General features: G+C 47.2%; 1 protein-coding gene and 1 long non-coding RNA gene across 4 annotated transcripts in view; both read right to left on the bottom strand.

Annotated features, from left to right (window-relative positions):
* Positions 1-20922, bottom strand: part of LOC119965266 — an 83170-nt gene extending 62248 nt beyond the window's left edge. The window contains exon 1 of the long non-coding RNA XR_005460479.1: positions 20713-20922. This is a non-coding gene — a long non-coding RNA (uncharacterized LOC119965266). The remainder of the gene's footprint in view (positions 1-20712) is intronic.
* The window catches only part of LOC119965251 (sodium/potassium-transporting ATPase subunit beta-1-interacting protein 1-like), an 840540-nt gene that overhangs the window by 473633 nt on the left and 345491 nt on the right, over positions 1-21416 (bottom strand). The window lies entirely within an intron of this gene.

Here is a 21416-nt window from a genome sequence, read left to right as displayed (position 1 = left end):
GAAAGAGCCATGGTCCACAATACACTCCACACTTAAACTGGAATACCACACCTGAAAACTAACCACAATATGCTCACCCCTCACTGTCTTGAAGTTCACTAAGCCAATCCAATAGATCGACTTTTATTCCCCTCGAGCCCCAATTTGTTATGGGTCAGGGTTTAGAGAAGCCCAAAGTGTATCATGGAGTTCACCTGAACCACAACTTTTACTAGATTGTGGTATGGGGAGCACACGGCTTACTCTACAGGTGTGGTGCAGCAGAAATGGAAAAGTATTTTTCGAAGCAAAACGATGTTTATCCTATGAGTTCAAGCTAACTTTTTTAAAACAGTGAACATCTTAGCAACCATTAATTTAAATGCAACCCCCAAGGAATACAACACTAAGTAATACTTAACTTCCTTTTAACATCCATAAGACTTTTAAAAACATTTAATAGAAACACATCAGGTTTAAATTCACTACAACCTCTGAATTCACCAAATGATCAAGAGATAGTCTTTACATGGCAGAGAGAACAACATTACACATTTTGTGGCTGACTGCAGCTCCAACACTCAAATGAAACCAAATAAAACACAGACACACTCAAGCTTTTCGCAAAGTGAAACTAAAAGCTGACAGACAGCACAGCTCCACCCACACTCTGACATCACTATTCTATAAAAAGACCCATTTCGTAAAGGTACACCCACTTTAGTTATTCTATTAAAACACCCATTTCTTAAAGGTACTCTGAAATGACAGCACTACCCCACACCCCCTATATGAAGATACCCTGCTATGGGGTCCCTTGGGGTCTCCCCTCTTCAGGCCTCCACAAACCCTCTTGAAGCACCCCCTCCCTTCTGGGACCCATCACCCACCCAACCTCCCAGAGGACTCAACTTAACTGCCTTGCCTTCCCTCACCCTTCAACCCCCCCCCCCCCCCTCCACCCTCATTTCATGAGCATAGCTCCCCTGGCCCTTGGCACTGCCACCCTGGAACTCAGGCACCCTTGCATTGCCACCCTGGCACCCAATTAGTGGTCCTGCTGGCTTGGCAGTGCTGTCCAGGCTCCTTTGCAGTGCCAGGGTGGGCAGTGCCAAGGTGCCCACGTTCCAAGGGGAGGGCCAGGGACCCCCCCCCCCCCCCCCCCCCCCCCCCGGGGGCCGTTACGCCTGGTCCACGATGTGTGGACCATCACTGACCGGCCCGGCTGTAGCTTGCCAAGAGAGTCCGAAGAATCGAGGGAGGCCGGTGAATCCCGTGTAGGTAGGTCGTAAGTAGGTTTACGACCTATCTCCGTGAGTGTCATTCGGTCTCGCCCATTTGAGGCGGGGTTCAAACTCCGACATCACACAAAACTTCGGGAGGCGCGGAGCCTGTCGGGAAGCTCACTGCAAACTCTCCCAGCATTCTCTAACCGTGCTGTTCTCTTGTTTGAATGCAAAGTGGCCGGAAAATCGCATTTTCTTTTCTTAGCCTGAGGGAACTGTGACCAACTGTTCTGCCAAACTGGCTGAGAGTACAGACTAGAAATCACACCTGGGTCTGCACCGCTTGCATTGCTCCTGACACTATATATCTCCCATCTGTTGGAAATAGTACCTCCATTGTGTCATAACCAGCTATAATGCAGCCCTTTAATAAAGTATTCTTTCAGCATCCAGCTGTGTTAGCGATGGAGGCATGAAAATGGTGCGAGAATATAACACAGATTTCAAGACATGACCTTCCTTATTTGCAGTCTCACAACAGCGATTGACATAAGGTTCTTTTCGTCAATCTTCCACATGGTCCCTTGCTGGCAGAGAGAACACTTGACATGTCTCAGGGAATGCATGTCCCCATGGCTTGATAACCTCAATCTTGCATTGACCAAACCAAACTTGTACCAATTACCAGATCAACTTGGTGCTCACTATTAAATACTCAGCTAATTAATGCACAGATATCGTCATTGGCAAGACTGCTAGAACAAACATTGTAAACAAAGAGCTTTTACTTTGAAGCACGACTTGTGATATAATTAGACAACATCTGACAGCGCAGGCTCTCCTAATTCTGCAGGCAGCCCATCTGAAGCTCCTGCAGTGCAGTGATCAAAGCAAAGCAATTTGTCAACTTTTATCTCTCCTCCTCAACTCCTGAAGGTTTTGAGTCTTGTTGGCTACAAGCTGCCTTGCCCACAATCTGCTTCATGCTCCATCGGTAATGGAGTTAGGAAGGATACTGTTACACAGTTAACTGCAATCTCAACACTGAGGCCGATATTCCTGAATTCCTTTCCTTGGCATTCAGCAAGTGTCGGTACAGAGCGTGAGCATTGATAAACTATTCCACCACGTGGGCAGTCACAACCAAGTCCAATGTTGCCCTCAGTTGAAGTCTGCACAGATGTTTAATAATCTTTATGTGTTACAAGTAGGCTTACGTTAACATTGCAATGTCGTTACTGTGAAAATCAAAGTATGTTGCAGGGAGATACAGGGGGGAAAAGACTTTTAGGAACTGTGTTGGGACAATGACATGCCTGTCTTAGGACTTTCACAAGTTAACATGGAAGGGAGAGTTTCACCTTTTCCGTCTGGGTGAATTAAAGTCCCATAACTCAAATGACGGGCACAATCAACCTGAATGGGAACAGAGTCCCATAGTGCGGGCGATTAGTTGGGTGTTTCCCAGCAATCGGAGCACCCACAGACACCATGGCTGGGATTCCCCAGGGACACGCGAGCATCGCGCCCCGACGCCAGCTGCACCTTTCCCCAGCGCGTTTTGGGCACCGGCGGGGTCGCCGCCACATCGGTCGGGGGGTGTTGACAGCGTCCCCCTGGCGATTCTCCGGGCCCCAAGGGACCGAGTGGCTGACGAGTTTGGCTGAGTCCCGTCGGCGTGGATTACTTACCTCCCACACAGCGGGGCCTGGAAGGTAAGTGTGCGTGGGCCGTCCTGGAGGGGGGATCCGATCCCGGGGGGGGGGGGGGGGGGTCCCACGGTGGCCTGGCCCACGATTGGGGCCTACCCATCGGCAGGGGGGCTGGTTCCATGGGGGCCTACTGTACTCCGCGCCGGGAGTAGGGCTCCGCCATCTTGCCCGGGGGCCGGCGCAGAGAAGGAAACCGCCGGGCATGCGCAGAAATACGTGACCGTTCCATGCTTGCACGGACTCGCGCTGGCCGTTCCCCGCCGGCTGGAGCTGTGGGGACGACTCCGGCGGCAACCTACCCCCCTAGAAAGGTGAGAATTCCTCACTTTCGTGTCCATTGACGCCGGAGTCGTTGGCGCCGGTTTTCATTCCGGCGTGGGGACATAGCCCCATTTTTAGAGAATCCCGCCCCATGATATCGAATGGCCATTCGAATAGATTGGGTGCCTTAGTGGGGAACACATGGCCGAGGCCACACTTAGTCCTGCTTTCTGCGCTGAGGAGCTCCCCTCACCAGAACTCGTAAGTGCAGGGAAAGATCGGGGAGCCATATCTCGACCCCCTGACATGACCCCTAACGCCCTCAAGGCACCAATAAGGGGGTCCTCAGCCCCCACACATACACAGGACAACCGCATGCCCAATCCCTGTCACTCACAAAATGCCAACTTGGCGTTGCCAGCCTCACACCCTGGAGGTGCCCCTGCCATCTGACAGTGTCACCTTGGCAGTGCCAGGGTGCCAGACTGGTAGTAACATAGTGCTCAGGTGGCACCAGCAGTTCCAAGGTGCCAGAGGGCAAGCACCTGGGGACCTCCAATCCCTGGGAGTTTGCGACATATCTCGTATCTCAAACAACGACATATCAGACTACAGGAGGGAGATCGATCACTTGGTTGCATGCTGTACCGAAAACAACCCCTTTCAAAATGTCAGAAAGACCAAGGAACTGATCATCGACTTCAGGAAGCGCAGCACGACACACACTCCTGTCTGCATCAATGGCTCCGAATTGGAGATGGCTGATTGCTTTAAGTTCCAGAGGGTCACTATCACCAACTGTCTGTCCTGGTCCACTCACGTTGATGCAATAGTCAAGAAAGCCCAACAAAGTCTCTACTTCCTACGGAAGCTAACAAAATTCAACATGTCTGCATCAACTCTCTCAAACTTCGACAGATGTGCCATAAAGAGCATCCTATCCAGCTGCATCACAGCCTGGTATGGCAACTGCTCGGTCCAAGATCGCAAGTAACTGCAGTGTGGTGAACTCAGGCCAATGCATCACACAAGCTTGCCACCCTCACATTGATTCTGTCTACACCCACAGCTACTAGACACCTCAACAACTCTCCCTCGGACTGATCTGTTCCCTGTAAGAACGCTATTCACGACTCCCTATGCTGCTCTTGCTCATGTATTTGGTTTGTTTGCCCCCTTGTTCTGCACTGGAACCAATCACTGTTTGTTGATGTACCATTTGTCAATGTTCTCTGTCGATTATTCTTTTTTGTCTACTATGTACGTACTGTGTACGTTCTCTCGGCCGCAGAAAAATACTTTTCACTGTACTTCGGTACATTTAACAACAAATCAAATCAAATCAAACCGAGAGCAATTCCATCTGATCCCCATTTGTGGGGACCAGCACTGAACACCCAAGGCCTCCAAAGCAAGGAGGTCAGATCTCAATCCTTGGTTTGATCTCAGAAAATGCATATTTGAGTGAGACTAGCTATCTCCTCTAATATGCAGATTTGCCAGAAAGTGATCGTGCTTACAGTGGGCTCGTGGGATTCACATTGTGATGTCTTGTGAGATCCCATTCGTCTCGTGAGACCTGCCAAGCAGGATTGATCCCGAAAGAGGGATCTCCCGGCATTTACCGGCCATGCTGCACTGCATTTCGGGCACAACGCGACCGGTAGATATTGCCCGATATCTATTTCTCCTCTGCCTGTCTGGCTTTGAAGTAGACAAATGTAGTTATGAGTATTAACAGCTTTAAAATAATAGTTATTGCAGCCCATTCTCAGCATGGTGTTGGGGGTAAGTAACAATGTGAAACTGAATGACCTTCACAGGATAGGTTAGCAAAAGTGCGATAAGAAGCACAGGCTTCAGTAAGATAATGGGGACAGCTGCAGCCTGCAAAATTCTGCTTATTAGAGTTGAGAGTGTAAGGGTGATAACCAAAACATATAAATATGTTACACAGCCTTTGTATCACCCTATAGAAGCAAATTGTGTCTCCGAAACACATTTGCAAATAAAGGGGGCGGGATTCTCCCTTGCCAGAAAGCGATCACATAATCAGCGATAGTGTGGAGAATTCCTTTTTCCGACCGAATTGGGGGCGGCGCCTGTTTTCGGATGCTCCGCCCCTCCAAAATGGCATAATCGGGGAGTACGTGGCATATCATTGGGGCGGCCTCAGGACGTTACTTAAAGACCCTTCCCCGATGCTCCGCCCCTGATGGGCCAAGTTCACGACAGCACAGTTCACTTGTGCTCTCAGTGTTCGTGAACCTGCCGTGGCACTGCGGACTATGCCCAGCGCCGCCACAGTCGGCGGGGGGAGGGGGGGTGGGTGGAGGGGGGGAGGTTGGAGCCGTGCCGCTTGCTGGGGGGCGAGGAGGGTCTTCGGCAAGGGCTTGGGGACTGGTGGGATGTGGTCCGTAGGCGGCGAAGGGTGTTGTCCAGGGGGGCACTATCTGGCAGGTTGGGTCCACGCGCGGCCGGCGCCATGTTGTATGGCACGACTGCTGCAGATTGTCGCCATGCACATGCGCAGCCACGGATATGGCAATTCTCCGGCCTTTTATTTTGTAAAGGCCTTGTGTGTTTCACGCGGCGTGGCTGCTAGCCCCTCACCGGTCAGAGGGTTGGTGCTGGGGTCTCGGCAATTTTTGCAACATAGAACGAGACACTTCCTCCGGACATAGCCTCAAAATTGGAGAATCCAGACCAAGGTCTCTGTTACTGCAACTTACAGACTTGAGTGGTTTCAATATTTTACCACAACACCTGGTGATGTATTTTCTGACAATTGATTTAAATTTACTTTTCTCTGGTAAAATTTCTGACTTCTGGTCCTCCTAACTTTGCTCACTTTAACGTAACATTCTGATTTATTAAATGCAAGCAGTTTAATATTTTATGTCCCTTTACAGTCTCTCTATCACCTGCAGGACAACTACCATTACATGAGGTACTTGAAACGTGGCCTGACTAGAGTATTACATCATCTTAGCAAACCTGGGCCATTGGTGAGTTTGATACCAAGACATTAAACGTGTTGCACGTATGCACTATTTCTCCAAGTTTCTCTGTGTAACTATTTATTCACCTTGCCCCTGCCCTATGTTTTCACCTCATGAATCGTAGATTGGATTTGTTGGGATCACATAGAATGTACAGCACCAAAAAAGACTATTTATCGCAGCTGGTCCATGCCAGATATCTCTACACAAATTTCCTCATGTTTTATCTCATCCAAACCTCACCTTTCGTTCCTTTCTCCCTCGTGTACTTAGTTTTCCCCTAAACAGCGAGAGAGGCAGATATATCAACTACAATTTGTGGTGAGTTCTATTCCCTGGATAAAGAAATTTCTTCTGAATTTTTCATCAGACTTATTGGTGGGTGACCTTCTTATATCTAAGCCCTAATCTATTTAGCCCCCACAAAAAATTGAAGAAGGTCAGCAAGGAGCTATTTCACTTCGTATGGATCTAGCGGTGGGCATTTTGTACAACATTATTCAGTATTACTATTCACAGGCAAAAGTTCAAGAAAATATTTTTTTGTAAGTGATCGAGCTCAGATCTGACTGGGCTGCTTCATAATATTAGCCCTAGTGGCCCAAAGCATAACCAGACTTGGATGAATTTTCACATAGCCTCTAAAATGCTCATAATTATTTAAATTCATCCATTTAAATTTTCAGTGTTGGAACGAGAAGTCTTTTTTAAAAATAAATTTAGAGTATCCAATTATTTTTTCCAATTAAGGGGCAGTTTAGCGTGGCCAATTCACCTACCCTGCATATCTTTGGGTTGTGGGGGTGAGACCCACGCAGACACGGGGAGAACTTGCAAGTTCCACACGGACAGTGAACCGGGGCCAGGATCGAATCCGGGTCCTCACTGCTGTGAGGCAGCAGTGCTAACGTCTGTGTCACCGTGCCGTCCTCTGGAACTGGAAGTCTAATAGATATTTTCTGTGTTTATTGGGGAGTCACACTGGATTGGTCCTCCAGTAGTCAGGTGATTGATAATATAATTTGGTTCACATAGCTCAGTCAAACAACAATGCAAAACAAACCAATCGTACCTTTACAGAGATTGGATAGTTATTTTAATTTAAAATGGTGTTTCATGAGCAACCTCAGTAAAACTGGGTGATAAACATTGCACAGACTGTGCTTGGCAATGTGTGGGCTTGTCAGTCTGTCCTTTGTTCTATATCTAACTGTCTGTGGCACTGTGATCAAACTCCACAGGCCTCATCTCAAAAGGCTTTATTGTTCTTCTAAAATAACATTCTCAGCAGTTCTCTTTCTGCAGAGGGTCATTTGCAGAACCTTCACAGAAAAATCTGTAAATCTTAAAAGCTGAGCTTCCCACAAGCACTAAATGCTTGTGAAAAGAGATTTGAAACACGCCCCATTGTGTGACTGATGTTTACTGTGAGAAAGACCCAGTAAAGCACAAATTTAGATTAATAATTGCGAAAACTAAAATATGCAAAAGGAACTGTGTAATGTTTTCATATTTTATTTACAGTTCTTTTAGAATACGGAACAAAGGCAAAATCTCAATTAAATCCATACACCGGTCCTCATTAACAATTAAATAACTAATCAGTGTTGATTTATCTGGCTGGCATTCAGCCAACACCATGGAAACGTGACAATATTACATCCAATTACAACCAATTATCATTATCACCTGTTTGCCATTCTAATTGTGAAAACTGCACAAATATTATAAATCCTTTCAAAATCAAATTGCAAAGTGATTTTGTTTTCAGTGACTTTCAGCTGTCAGATTTGTAAATGCTATGGAAGAAACATTCCATCGTCTTGTGAGCCAGTGTTCTTTGGAGCTCCCTTCCGAAATCTCAACCCTTAATCTCACTGTGGTGTTATCATAACTATCAGCATTGCAAGGGTTAATGTAGTGACAAGAGTAGCCATTAGAGGGAGCTACAGTTACAACTATATAAGGCAGTGATGCTAGACCTTAGGGGAAGAGTGTATGTAGGAGTTAGCGAGTGAAGGTCAGAGGAGCAGATAGTGCAAGTGAGTGTAGATCATAGTTTAAACCAGTAGTGAGATTGGCTGTAGATGAATGTAGTTAGATGTTATTAATCAACTGTGTACTCTTAAGGGGTACGTGTCGAATCCAAGTTAGTAGTGTAAATAAATTCACAGCTTTGTTTAAGTTAAAGATATTTTGTGGTCTTTGTGAACACTACGCCAACCATCCTGCAATAAGCAACACAAAGAACATCACACTCCCGTCTTCAAAAACACCTATGTTTTCAATCTGTCACTTGGACATCTCTTTGGCTTGCCTGGTATCCTTCACCATCCATTTCCCATTTTTGAAACCTCTAGGGACAGATGTTGTATCAATCCAGGTTGTTACTGTTGTTGAAGGGGGTAAATTCTATTTTCTTTGGGAACAAAGAACAAAGAAAAGACAGCACAGGAACAGGCCCTTCGGCCCTCCAAGCCTGTGCCGACCATGCTGCCCGTCTATCTAAAATCTTCTACACTTTTGGGGTCAGTATCCCTCTATTCTCATCATATTCATGTATTTGTCAAGATGCCCCTTAAACGTCACTATCATCCCTGCTTCCACCACCTCCTCCGGCAGCGAGTTCCAGGCACCCACTACCCTCTGTGTAAAAAACCTTACCTCGTACATCTCCTCTAAACCTTGCCCCTCGCAGCTTGCCCCCTGGTAATTGACCTGTCTATCCTGGGAAAAAGTCTCTGACTATCCACTCTGTCTATGCCCCTCATAGTTTTGTAGACCTCTATCAGGTCGCCCCTCAACCTCCTTCGTTCCAGTGAGAACAAACCAAGTTTATTCAACCTCTCCTCATAGCTAATGCCCTCCATACCAGGCAACATCCTGGTAAATCTCTTCTGCACCCTCTCTAAAGCCTCCACATCCTTCTGGTAGTGTGGCAACCAGAATTGAACACTAAACTCCAAGTGTGGCCTAACTAAAGTTCTATACAGCTGCAACATGGCTTGCCAATTTTTATACTCATAGCCCCGGCTAATGAAGGCAAGCATCCGTATGCCTTCTTGACTACCTTCTCCAACTGTGTTGCCCCTTTCAGTGACCTGTGGACCTGTACACCAAGATCTCTCTGACTGTCAATACTCTTGAGGGTTCTAACATTCACTGTATATTCCCTACCTGTATTAGACCTTCCAAAATGCATTAATTCACATTTGTCCAGATTAAACTCCATCTGCCACCTCACCGCCCAAGTCTCCAAACCATCTAAATCCTGCTAAATCCTTGATAGTTTGTGAGAAAGGGTATTGGAAGCAGATTCAATTTCACATTTCAAAACGGAATTGACTGAATACTTGGAAGATGAACATTCGCAGGGCTTGGGGAAAGAACAGGAGTGCATAGGACTAATTGGATAAGAACAGAAACTGCCGGAAAAACTCAACAGGTCTAGCAACATCCGTGGAGGCTGGGACTTTCCAGCCAAGCTGGGGCAGGAGGTACGGCAGGTCAGGCAAACATCAATTGTCTTCTGGGGCTGGAAGCCCCCGTCCAGATTTTAGGTTTTCAGTCCAATATGACTTCTTCAGAACTAATTGGATAACTCCAATTTGGCTATCATTTGGCTTCCCGTCGCTGGGCAGGTCACCATCAGCACACTGAAGCTGTCTCTGGGAAATGCAGGACAAGGCGAGAACATGTTGGCATTCCTGTCTGAAGTCAATTTTTCGAAATTACCTCACCCTCCGCGGGCCCCTCCCCCACAACCCCACCATCACCACCACCTCCAAACCCACCCCGAAGGGTGATGTGGTCTCAAATCTGTATGCGACAAACCTTCTTATTCAAAAGTAGTACTCGCATTGCAAGTTTAACAGTGAGTTACTATCTGTAGCAATGATGGAGGGCTTTCAGCAGCTCTTAATCAAATAGGAGCAGGTCTTGAGTAAAGGAGTCAACAGCAGAGATTGCACATTCTTAGCTTTGGAATAAGTTATGCATCAGGTCTGTGATTCTTCTCCACTTGATATGAAATTGAAAATGGTGACTGCCTCTAGATAATGTTAATACTGACATGTTGTACTTTGTGTCACTGTAGCTGCAAGCACTGTGCTACACGGGTACAGGAGCTTCATGATGGTAGGAGTGAGACATAAGTGGGGAGGGCAAGAGTAAAGTGGAGGGAACTCTCACTATCAGCAAAGAAGGGTAAAGCTACCCGGCGATCCAAGGGTTTCCGATAACACAGCACACAAGAAATAGAAGCTGAGAATGGTACATCTGCACATTTTTAGTCTTATCCACCAGCTGTATATGGCCACTTATTAAATAGTAAATCAATAAGTTAAGGTGATTTAGTTTAATTTAATGCTGTTACAATTATAGCTTTAGTCTGCCAAGAAAGCTATTGATGGAATAAACTTCCTGAAACTGCAGATACAATCAACATGCACTTACTAGCAGTCCACTGTTACCTTATAACCTTCAATGTTTTTGCTGAATTCCTGTATTAATCTTTCATGATGTCTCTCTCCCTCTCTCCCCACAGCTGTCTAATCTTGTTTATGCTTACTTTTCTTCACCAGATGAACAATATCGCATTCCATTGAATCTACAGACCCACCATTAAACAGTAATTCACCTCAAATCCTTCATTGATTGTGAGGGGATGTTTAATTCTATTACAGCACAAGTGGTATCAAGTGGCCTCACAGCAAGGCCTACCTCTATCGACAAAACACAGCAAGCTGCAGTCTGTCCTGCTCTATCCAATGGGATCCGCTTGAAGACTTTGAATATTAATTTGACAATCTGGCACTCCAAAAAAGTGAGAACTGTTACACTATTCATGAGATGGACAGCCTTCTGAGGACAGATATAGGGTTACATCTGAGATACTTAACAGAAGCAGCTGGGGAGGCTATAATGCCACTTGATGGGCAGAATCTACGAGTCATGTTGCCTCGAAAAGCAGCACTGTGAGGCACAACGCGACCAGGAGATGATCGGAGATCCCAATTCCAGGATCTACACGCTTCGCCATGCCTTGCAGGACGTCGCAATGTGAATCCCGTTCATTGTGGGTCAGATGACTTTCTGGCAAATCTGCATATTTAAGTGAGACTGCTAGTTTTACTCTAATATGCGTTCTGGAGATCTATCCAAGGCTTGGGATCTTACTCCTTCACCTTGGAGGCCTCGGGTGAGTGCTGTTCAGTACTAGTCTCCACAAACAGGGACCAGGAGATTGGAGGCCCCCAGGTGCATATCCTCTGGGGTGGTACGCTGGCAGGTGTGGGAAGTTGCGGAGGGGTCAGGGACCTCCTTATGGTGAGTTGGGGCTTGGGGGGGTTGGTCGGGGGACTCAAGTGATTGGGACTCCATTTAATAATGGTATCCTGATCTCTTGCTACATTGAGGAGTTCTGGCGGACGGAACTCCTCAGCGCAGAAAACGGGGCTAAGTGCAACCTCATCAGGGAGTTGCCTGCTAAGGCTTCTGATCTACCTGGATCGGTCTTAGATGTGCGATGTATCTCAGTGCTCCAAGCAACGGGAAACACTGAGTTAATCTCACGCATTACGGGACTCTGTCCCCATTCAGGTAGGTCTCTCCAGAAGACGTTACCCAAAGAACATGCACCCACCAAAAAACCTCCACATTTCCCCCCTGACCCTTACTCAAAAAAAATATAACCTCAATACAGTGTTCAATTGTCCAATGTTTGTTTGTATGTGTCTGTTGACTGTTCTCTGTGTTCGGAAAAGAGTTTGACCGAACGATTACATTGTACCTCACGAGAAAAAGTGTTGAATTTGCGAAAGGACCAGCTCAATGAACAACAATTACAAATTGCATCACATAGTTCCTTTAGCATGACAAAAAACATCCCCTGCCACTTCACAGGAGCATTATAAAACAAAATTTGACACAAAGCCACATAGGAATATGTTAGGGTAGGGGACTAAACATTGGGCCAAAGTGGTAGATTTTAATTAGAGACCAAATGGAGGACAGGGGCAGAGAAGTTAAGAAAGAAATTCCAGAGTTTAGGGTCTTGGTTGCTCAAGGCATGGCTGCCAATGGTGGAGCAATGAAAATCAGGATTTGCAGAAGAATGCATGATATTGTCCTGGTATTAAATAAATTGCTTCAGATACTTAGTTTCAAGACTTTGTTATCCAGTGCTTCCCTCCAACCTAAAGCGGAGCAATAACCCATTTATAATCATCTGCAATTAGTCCAATTTATTCATTCTGACAGTTTCATAATGTTCTCCATCTCTCAGCATTAGGGAATAGCTGTCAGAATTTGAGAGAAACACCAACGGACAGGCCAGTGCTTTCAGAGCTGGCTGATAATCCAGCTTTTCTTTATCAGTGCTTGAGCCAGCCGTGATAAGGTCAGGCATTCTCTGAAATACATCCTCTGAAAATATTTAATAAAGGGAACCAAGACTCATTTTTTAAACAACGCTAGTTGTTTAGGGTTGTTTAGAATTCCTCCAGCCATATCACAACAATAATGCCAAAGGAACTGAAAACCAACCAGGCTTTCAAAATGTTCTTCCTTTTCTCAGCCAAGTGTTTTCACAAAGATGTCAAATGGTCACCTGAGGGCGCAGGACAAAGAAAAACAGCCTAATCTCACCATTACCAATGGTACAGAATATATATTCTCAGCATACACTTTATTTGGATGAATGCAGAAGCTTCATAGAGGAGACGAGTAAACAGAATTACATAGAATGTAAGGTAGAGGAGTAGGCCCTTCAGCCAAACTTGTCTATCCGTGTTCTTGCTGCACCTCCTTCCACTTTACCTCATCTCACCTTTTCAGCATATTGTTCTGACCAGGTGAGGAGGGATCAAATGGCTCCCTTTGTTGCCCTCTCTCCTCAATTGACCGTAACGGACTTTGTGTTTGAAGAGGATATACTTGCCAGTTCAGTGAGCAGTTAACTATTTAGGGACTGTGATAGAACATTACAGCGCAGTACAGGCCCTTCGGCCCTCAATGTTGCGCCAACCTGTGAAACCCCTCTAAAGCCCATCTACACTATTCCCTTATCATCCATATGTTTATCCAATGACCATTTGAATGCGTTTAGTGTTGGCGAGTCCACTGCTGTTCCAGGCAGGGCATTCCATGCCTTTACTACTCTCTGAGTAAAGAATCTACCTCTGACATCTGGCCTATATCTATCTCCCCTCAATTTAAAGCTATGTCCCCTCGTGCTCGACATCACCATCCGAGGAAAAAGACTCTCACTGTCCACCCTATCTAATCCTCTGATCACCTTGTATGCCTCAATTAAGTCACCTCTTAACCTTCTTCTCTCTAACGAAAACAGCCTCAAGTCCTTCAGCCTTTCCTCATAAGATCTTCCCTCCATACCAGGCAACATCCTGGTAAATCTCCTCTGTACCCTTCCCAATGCTTCCACATCCTTCCTATAATGCGGCGACCAGAACTGCACGCAATACTCCAAATGCGGCCGCACCAGAGTTTTGTACAACTGCAACATGACCTCATGGCTCCAAAACTCAATTCCTCTACCAATAAAAGCTAACACAACGTGCGCCTTCTTAACAACCCTCTCAACCTGGGTGGCAACTTTCAGGGATCTATGGACATGGACACCGAGATCTCTCTGCTCGTCCACACTACCAAGAATCTTACCATTAGCCCAGTACTCTGTCTTCCTGTTATTTCTTCCAAAATTAATCACCTCACACTTTTCTGCATTAAACTCCATTTGCCACCTGTCAGCCCAGCTCTGCAGCTTATCTATGTCCCTCTGTAACTTGTAACGTCCTTCTGCACTGTCCACAACTCCACCGACTTTAGTGTCATCTGCAAATTTACTCACCCATCCTTCTACGCCCTCCTCCAGGTCATTTGTAGGAATGACAAACAGCAGCGGCCCCAAAACAGATCCTTGTGGTACACCACTAGTAACTGGACACCAGTCAGAACATTTCCCATCAACCACCACCATTTGGCTTCTATCAGCTAGCCAATTTCTGATCCAAACTGCTAAATCACCCTGAATCCCATGCCTCTGTATTTTCTGCAATAGCGTGGGGAACCTTATCAAACGCTTTACTGAAATCCATATACACATCAACTGCTTTACCCTCATCTACCTGTTTAGTCACCTTCTCGAATAACTCAATAAGGTTTGTGAGGCACGACCTACCCTTCACAAAACCATGTTGACTATCTCTAATCAAATTATTCCTTTCCAGATGATTATACATCTTATCTCTTATAAACCTTTCCAAGATTTTTCCCACAACAGAAGTAAGGCTCACTGGTCAATAGTTACTGGGGATATCTACTCCCCTTCTTGAATAAGGGGACAACATTTGCTATCCTCCAGTCTTCTGGCACTATTCCTGTAGACAAAGATGACTTAAAGATCAAAGCCAAAGGCTCAGCAATCTCCTCCCTAGCTTCCCAGAGAATCCTAGAATAAATCCCATCCGGCCCAGGGGATTTATCTATTTTCACACTTTCCAGAATCGCTACACCTCCTCCTTATGAACCTCAAGCCCTCCTAGTCTAGTAGCCTGTATCTCAGTATTCTCCTCGACAACATTGTTTTTTTCCTGTGTGAATACGGATGAGAAATACTCATTTAGCACCTCTCCTATCTCCTCGGACTCCACGCACAACTTCCCACTACTGCCCTTGACTGGCCCTACTCTTACCCTAGCCATTCTTTTATTCCTGACATATCTATAGAAAGCTTTAGGGTTATCCTTGATCCTACCAGCCAAAGACTTCTCATGTCCTCTCCTGGCTCTTCTTAGCTCTCCCTTTAGAGCCTTCCTAGCTAACTTGTAACTCTCAAGTGCCCTAACTGAACCATCACGTCTCATCTTTACATAAGCCTCCTTCTTCCTCTTGACAAGTGTTTCAACTGCTTTAGTAAACCATGGTTCCCTCGCTCGACCACTTCCTCCCTGCCTAACAGGTACATACTTATCAAGGACACGCAGTAGCTGTTCCTTGAACATGCTCCACATTTCCATTGTGCCCATCCCCTGCAGTTTTCCTCTTCAGCCGATGCATCCTAAGTCTTGCCTCATCGCATCACAATTGCCTTTCCCCCAGCTATAACTCTTGCCTTGCGGTATATACCTATCCCTTTCCATCGTTAAAGTAAATGTAACTGGATTGTGGTCACTAACACCAAAGTGCTCACCTACCTCCAAATCTGACACCTGTCCTGGTTCATTACCCAGTACCAAATCCAATACGTCCTCGCCTCTTGCTGGCCTATATACATAATGATCTTGAATAAACCAAAAGAACAGTTTTACCTGAGTTTAACAAGGAACGAGCTTAGCTTTATTATACTTTAACCAGTTGAAGTAAAATAGTAAAATGTGGGGCTGGATTCTCCGATCATCCAGCCGCGTGTTTCTAAACCTCGTGCCGGTAGTTTGCAGTGGGATTCTATCTTCCTGCTGCTTGTGAATGAGATTTCCTGTTGTAACTGTGACATTATATAAATCTACAGCATATAAAGAGGTAATGTTATGTCAAACCTAGCCACTAGAGGGAGCTAAGTTAGAATTTACAGTGCAGAAGGAGGCCATTCGGCCCATTGAGTCTGCACTGGCTCTTGGAAAGAGCGCCATACCCAAGGTCAACACCGCCACCCTATCCTCATAACCCAGTAACCCCACCCAACACTAAGGGTAATTTTGGACACTAAGGGCAATTTATCAGGGCCAATCCACCTAACCTGCAGCAGCACGGTAGCATTGTGGATAGCACAATCGCTTCACAGCTCCAGGGTCCCAGGTTCGATTCCGGCTTGGGTCACTGTCTGGGTGGAGTCTGCACATCCTCCCCATGTGTGCGTGGGTTTCCTCCGGGTGCTCCGGTTTCCTCCCACAGTCCAAAGATGTGCAGGTTAGGTGGATTGGCCATGATAAATTGCCCTTAGTGTCCAAAATTGCCCTTAGTGTTGGGTGGGGTTACTGGGTTATGGGGATAGGGTGGAGTTGTTGACCTTGGGTGGAGTTGTTGACCTTGGGTAGGGTGCTCTTTCCAAGAGCCGGTGCAGACTCGATGGGCTGAATGGCCTCCTTCTGCATTGTAAATTCTATGATTCTAAGGGACAATGCTATATATTGCACAGGCTCTTGGACTTCTGAGTCAGATTAGGTTGGAGCTTGAGGAGATTAGATTTATAGTGTATTGCAGGGTTAGTTAAAATATAATTGTGATAGTTAATAGATATAGATAGTGGGCGGAATTCTCCGCTCCCGGGAAAAATCGGGCGGGCCGTCGTGAACTCGGCCGAGTTTCACGACGGCCTCGGAGGCCGCTCCTCGCCCCCTAATCTCCCCTCCCGGCGGGGCTAGGAGCGGCGCTCCGTAAATCTCAGCCATGGGGGCGTCGCACCATGAATGACGCGGCCGGCTCCAACCCGCGCATGCGCGGCTGATGTCACGATGCTGGCAGCTCAAACCCGCGAATGCGCGGTAGCCGTCTTTCCCCTCAGCCGCTCCGCAAGACGTGGCGGCTTGATCTTGCGGGGCGGCGGAGGGGAAATAGTGCGTCCGATTGAGACGCCGGCCCGACGATCGGTGGGCACTGATCGCGGGCCTGTCCCCTCCCAAGCACAGTCGTGGTGCTCATTCCCCACCAGGCCCCCTACAAGCCCCAAACGGGCATCTCCACACCCGTTTCATGACGGCAGCGACCAGGTGTGGTTGCCGCCGTCGTGAAACGGTCGCGAACAGCAGGCCGCCCGGCCCATCCGGGTCGGAGAATCGCCGGTCGCCGTGATAAACGCCGAGCAGCGATTCTTCAGAGCGGGGGGGGGGGGGGGGGGGGGAGGTGAATCTCGGGGGCCGCCAGGAGGTCGTGAAATTTGTCGGGGGGCACTCCCACGATTCTCCCACGCAGCGTGGGGAGCGGAGAATCGCGCCCAGTGTTAGTGAGTGTAGTTTAATTCTTATATGTATGTTTTTTTCTATATGGAATAAATGTCGAACTCATATTTAGTCGTGTTCAAAGAAAGTTAGTTTAGCTCCTTAAAAAGAACTTTGTGTATGTTTGTGATCACTACTCAACTATCCTGGAAACCCCTCACAAAGATCACCACAGTAACCACCCCACGCCGACGGGAAACTCACGGGGTGCGTGCCGGTGGGAAAAGTGAATCACAATGGCTGGAGAATTCCAGCCATACTCTGACTTTCCCAAAAATAAACACTCAAAGTTCACACACACAAAAATACAGATTACAGAGTGGGGAAATTTGTATGGCCAAGACTGTAAACTAAAAAAATAAAGGTGTATACAATGCGTAATTCAGTGACTCGGCTGAATTTGAGGGTTTTGATGCTTTGAATTTAAAGATGTAGATGACTGAGATGGCTGTCCTTCAGCAGACAATCATGCCAGTTTGGATTCTTTTAAAAGATCTTTGCCTGCAGCAGGGTATTCCTGAATGATCACAGTCAGCAAACAGGGCTTGAAGCTTACCACCTGGGTTGGACAGAAAAAGAAGCAGGAGGGACCGCACTTGGATCTTCTGCTGAAGGTGTTTATCTTCAGTTCTACTGAGAAAATATGTGCTTCAAACATACAATGGGTTGGTTTGTCATGTGACCTTCCTTCTCCAACTGCCAGGGGATTCAAAAAAAGACACGGAGCGGAATTCCCTTTTTTTTTGGCAAAGTGGGGCATTGGCCTGGAAAAATGGGAGGAAGCCATAGGGGCCCAAGCACTGTTTCATCCACTGTATTGATCGGCACTTCGTGAAAAGCAAGTTAATGGGCGGGATTCTCCCAGCTCCCAGCTGCGTATTTCTCGGCAGTGGGAGGTGGCACACGATTTTCTGGTGGCGGGATTCTCTGCTGCCACTGCTGTCAATGGAAATTCCCATTGATGCCATCCTATGTCACCAGGAAATCCATGGGCGGTGGTGCGCTGTCAGCGAGACCAGAGAACCCACGGCTGGAGAAGTCCAGCCCGGGGTGCCCTTTTTAAACCATGTCACTGGGGGCAGTATCAAGGAAGTGTCACAAGGCAGTGTCCAAGCATGACCCTCTCCCTTTGGGTGATGTACCCACCTGTGAGACTCCAGCAGGTTCTGCTCGCCAGCTGCACGTCATGGGAAACCTGTCATGATTCACACTGGTGTGCCCTCGCACTCAAATGAATGGACAATTCACTAGAGGGGGGGGGGGGGGGCATTATCAGGCTTAAACACTTGATTGGCGGGGGCAGGTACAAACACAATGGGAAATTCTGCTGGCGTAAAATGCATTTTGGTATTCTCGTGGGACTTTCTGCCCCTGCCACCAATCCCTCCCACCAAAAACATTGTCCATGTATTGGATATAAAGGTGATTTAATTAGCTGGTGTCTCAAAGCTAACCTAGCTAGCGTCCCCTTGTCCAAGCAATGAGTCTTAATGGCCCATCTGCAACAGTTGTATACATCAGCTAATTGTCATAGGTGCTTTGTTAATGAGACAGGCGATGTGAGTCTTTCACACCCCTCTGAAGTAATTGGGCGGAATTTAACGGGGAATAAAAACAGTCCTGTTCTGGGCGCATTTAGTGGAATCCTCCGCACCTTCAGGGGCTAGGCCGGACCTGGAGTGGTTTGCGCCGCTCCAGCCAGCGGGGAAGGGGCTTGGCGCCATGCCAACCGGCGGCAAAGGTCCTCTGCCGGCCGGCGCGAGTTGGCACATGCGTGGGAGCGGCAGCATGTGCTGGCGCCATCCCAGCGCATGCGCAGAGGGCTTCGTCTCTGCACCATCCATGGCGGTTCGCTACAGCCGCCGGTGCAGAAAAATAGAGTTCCCCCACAGCACAGGCACGCCCGTGGATCAGTGGGCCTCGATCGCGGGCCAGGCCACCGTGGGGCAACTTCCGGGGTCAGATCCCCCCCGAGGACCCTGGAGGCCGCCCCCACCGCCAGGTCCCACCGGTAAGGACCGACTCTAATTTACGCTGGCGGGACCAGCAAATAAACAGGCGGCCACTCGGCCCATTGCGGGCCAGAGAATTGCCGGGGGGGGGTGGGGCCGCCGACTGGCGCGGCGCGATTCCCGCTCCCGCCAAATCCCCGGCGCCAGAGAATTCGGCAGCCGGCGGGGGCGGGATTCACGCCGCCTCCAGGCGATTCTCCGACCCGGCGGGGGGTCAGAGAATCCCGCCCATGGAGTCTGATACCTACAGCAAACATACAGGATTGTGTCAAATGATACCCCTGGGAACCTATTAGATTAGGAAAATTGATGTCACAGTAAAGCCCTGATTCTGCATTGTTTCAACTGCATATATGTATCCTCTGATATTTAAATTGATAAAACAAATTAGAAAAAAAGTCAGCTGGCCTCAGGTGGGCAAGCGTTATGAAGGCTCTGTACATATAAATTGTGTGACTTCCGTTGGGTAAATGCTGGCAATATTCTAGCATACTGGGGCACACAAAGCCTCAACTTGCAGACTCTGGGTAAGTGGAGTGTATCCCGATGAGCTAAAGTACACTTGGTACTGGACAACCAGAAATTACAAATCACAGAATTGCTGCAGCGCAGAAGGAGGCCATCCCCACATCGAGCCTGCACAGACCATCTGAAAGAACACTCCACCTAGGCCCACTCCCCCACCATCCCTGTAACCCTATCTAATCTACACATCCTTGGACACTGAGGGGCAATTTTAGCAAGGTCAATCCACCTAATCTGCACATCCTCGGACTGTGGGAGGAAACCCGGTCCCTGGCGCTGTGAGACAGCTGTGCCCCCTTTGCACAAGCTTCTCAGAGACTGAAACATAAGATGAGTTTCTGTTGATAGCAGATACCAAATATAAAACCAGGAACAGAAATAAACCATTCAACCCCTCAAACCAGATCCAACATGCAGTCAGAATATAGCTGATCTGTACCTCAACACCATTTATCCACCTTTGCTCCACACCTCTTGAAACTTTAACTCTCAAAAATATCTATAGAGCTATCATTCTGTAGAATTTCAATTCATTCACTATTCATTAGATCAACAATGGTTTCCTAATTTCACGCCTCAATGGCCGAGTTCTAATTTTAAGGTTATGTTCCTTGTTCTGGATTCACACACCAGAGGAAATAATTTCTCTCTATTCTGCATCAAATCCTAACACCCTGATTAGATCACACCTCAATCTTCTGAACTCTAGGGCATACAAATCAAAGTTATTCAGCATGGCAAGGTAATTTAACCCGTTAAACTTCTGCATCATTTAGTTGAAATATCTCCACAGTTTTCCAGAATATATGATGAACTCAGTAAATGCTCCAGTTACTTCATATTAACATGAGCAGATCATTTGACAAATTCATTGCGTGATCTATTCTGCCATTCAGGCCTGTACGCATGCACTTGTGATCTTACTAAACTCAAGGGAAATGTACAAACCTGATGGCAGTTGGAAAAAAGGCAAGAGATTGATGTCAGGCACCGAAAGATTGAGTTAAAAGGAGTGACAGGAAAATCCATGCGTTTGCTACCTTCATTCGAACAATCTCCTGGCCAGCTCCCAGCATCCCTCCTCCATTAACTTGAAGTCATCCAAAACTCTGCTGCCTGCATTCCAATTTATACCAACCCTCACTCACCAATTATTACCCTTCCAATCGATGACCTGCATTAGGACCCAGGCCCTTGAAGTTGAATATTTTCATTCTTCTGTTCAAAAGCTTCTATGGGCTCAACCACCCCACTGCTTCCCCAACATCTCTGTAACTTTCTCCAGAAATACACAGCATCGTGTCATAATGGTTAGCACTGTTGCCTCACAGCACCGGGGACTTTGGCTTGATTCTGCCCTTGGATGATTATCTGTGTGGAGTTTGCATGTTCTCCCTGTGTCTGTGTGGGTTTCTTTTGGGTGCTCTGCTTTCCTCCCACAGTCCAAAGATGTGCAGGTTAGGTGAGGTTACAGGGATAGGCGGGGGAGTGGGCCGAGGTGGGGTGCATTTCAGAGGGTTGGTGTAGACCCAATGGGCTGAATGGCCTCCTTCTCCATTGCAGAGATTCTATGAAAAACTCTCCAAGAACCTGGTTTCCTCCAACTGTGCTCCTCCTGGGTATCCACCATTCCCTTTGTCCACTGCTGGCAGCAATGTCTTCAGCAGTCAAACCCATAAACTTTAGAAAGCTCTCTCTAAACCTCTCCCTCTTCCAAGATCCTCCATGGAAATTTATCACCTTG

This window comes from Scyliorhinus canicula, chromosome 1, assembly GCF_902713615.1.
Source record: "Scyliorhinus canicula chromosome 1, sScyCan1.1, whole genome shotgun sequence".
NCBI classification, from domain to species: Eukaryota; Metazoa; Chordata; class Chondrichthyes; order Carcharhiniformes; family Scyliorhinidae; genus Scyliorhinus; species Scyliorhinus canicula.
Note: the sequence above shows the minus strand (reverse complement) of the source record. Positions and strands in the feature narration are given on the sequence as shown.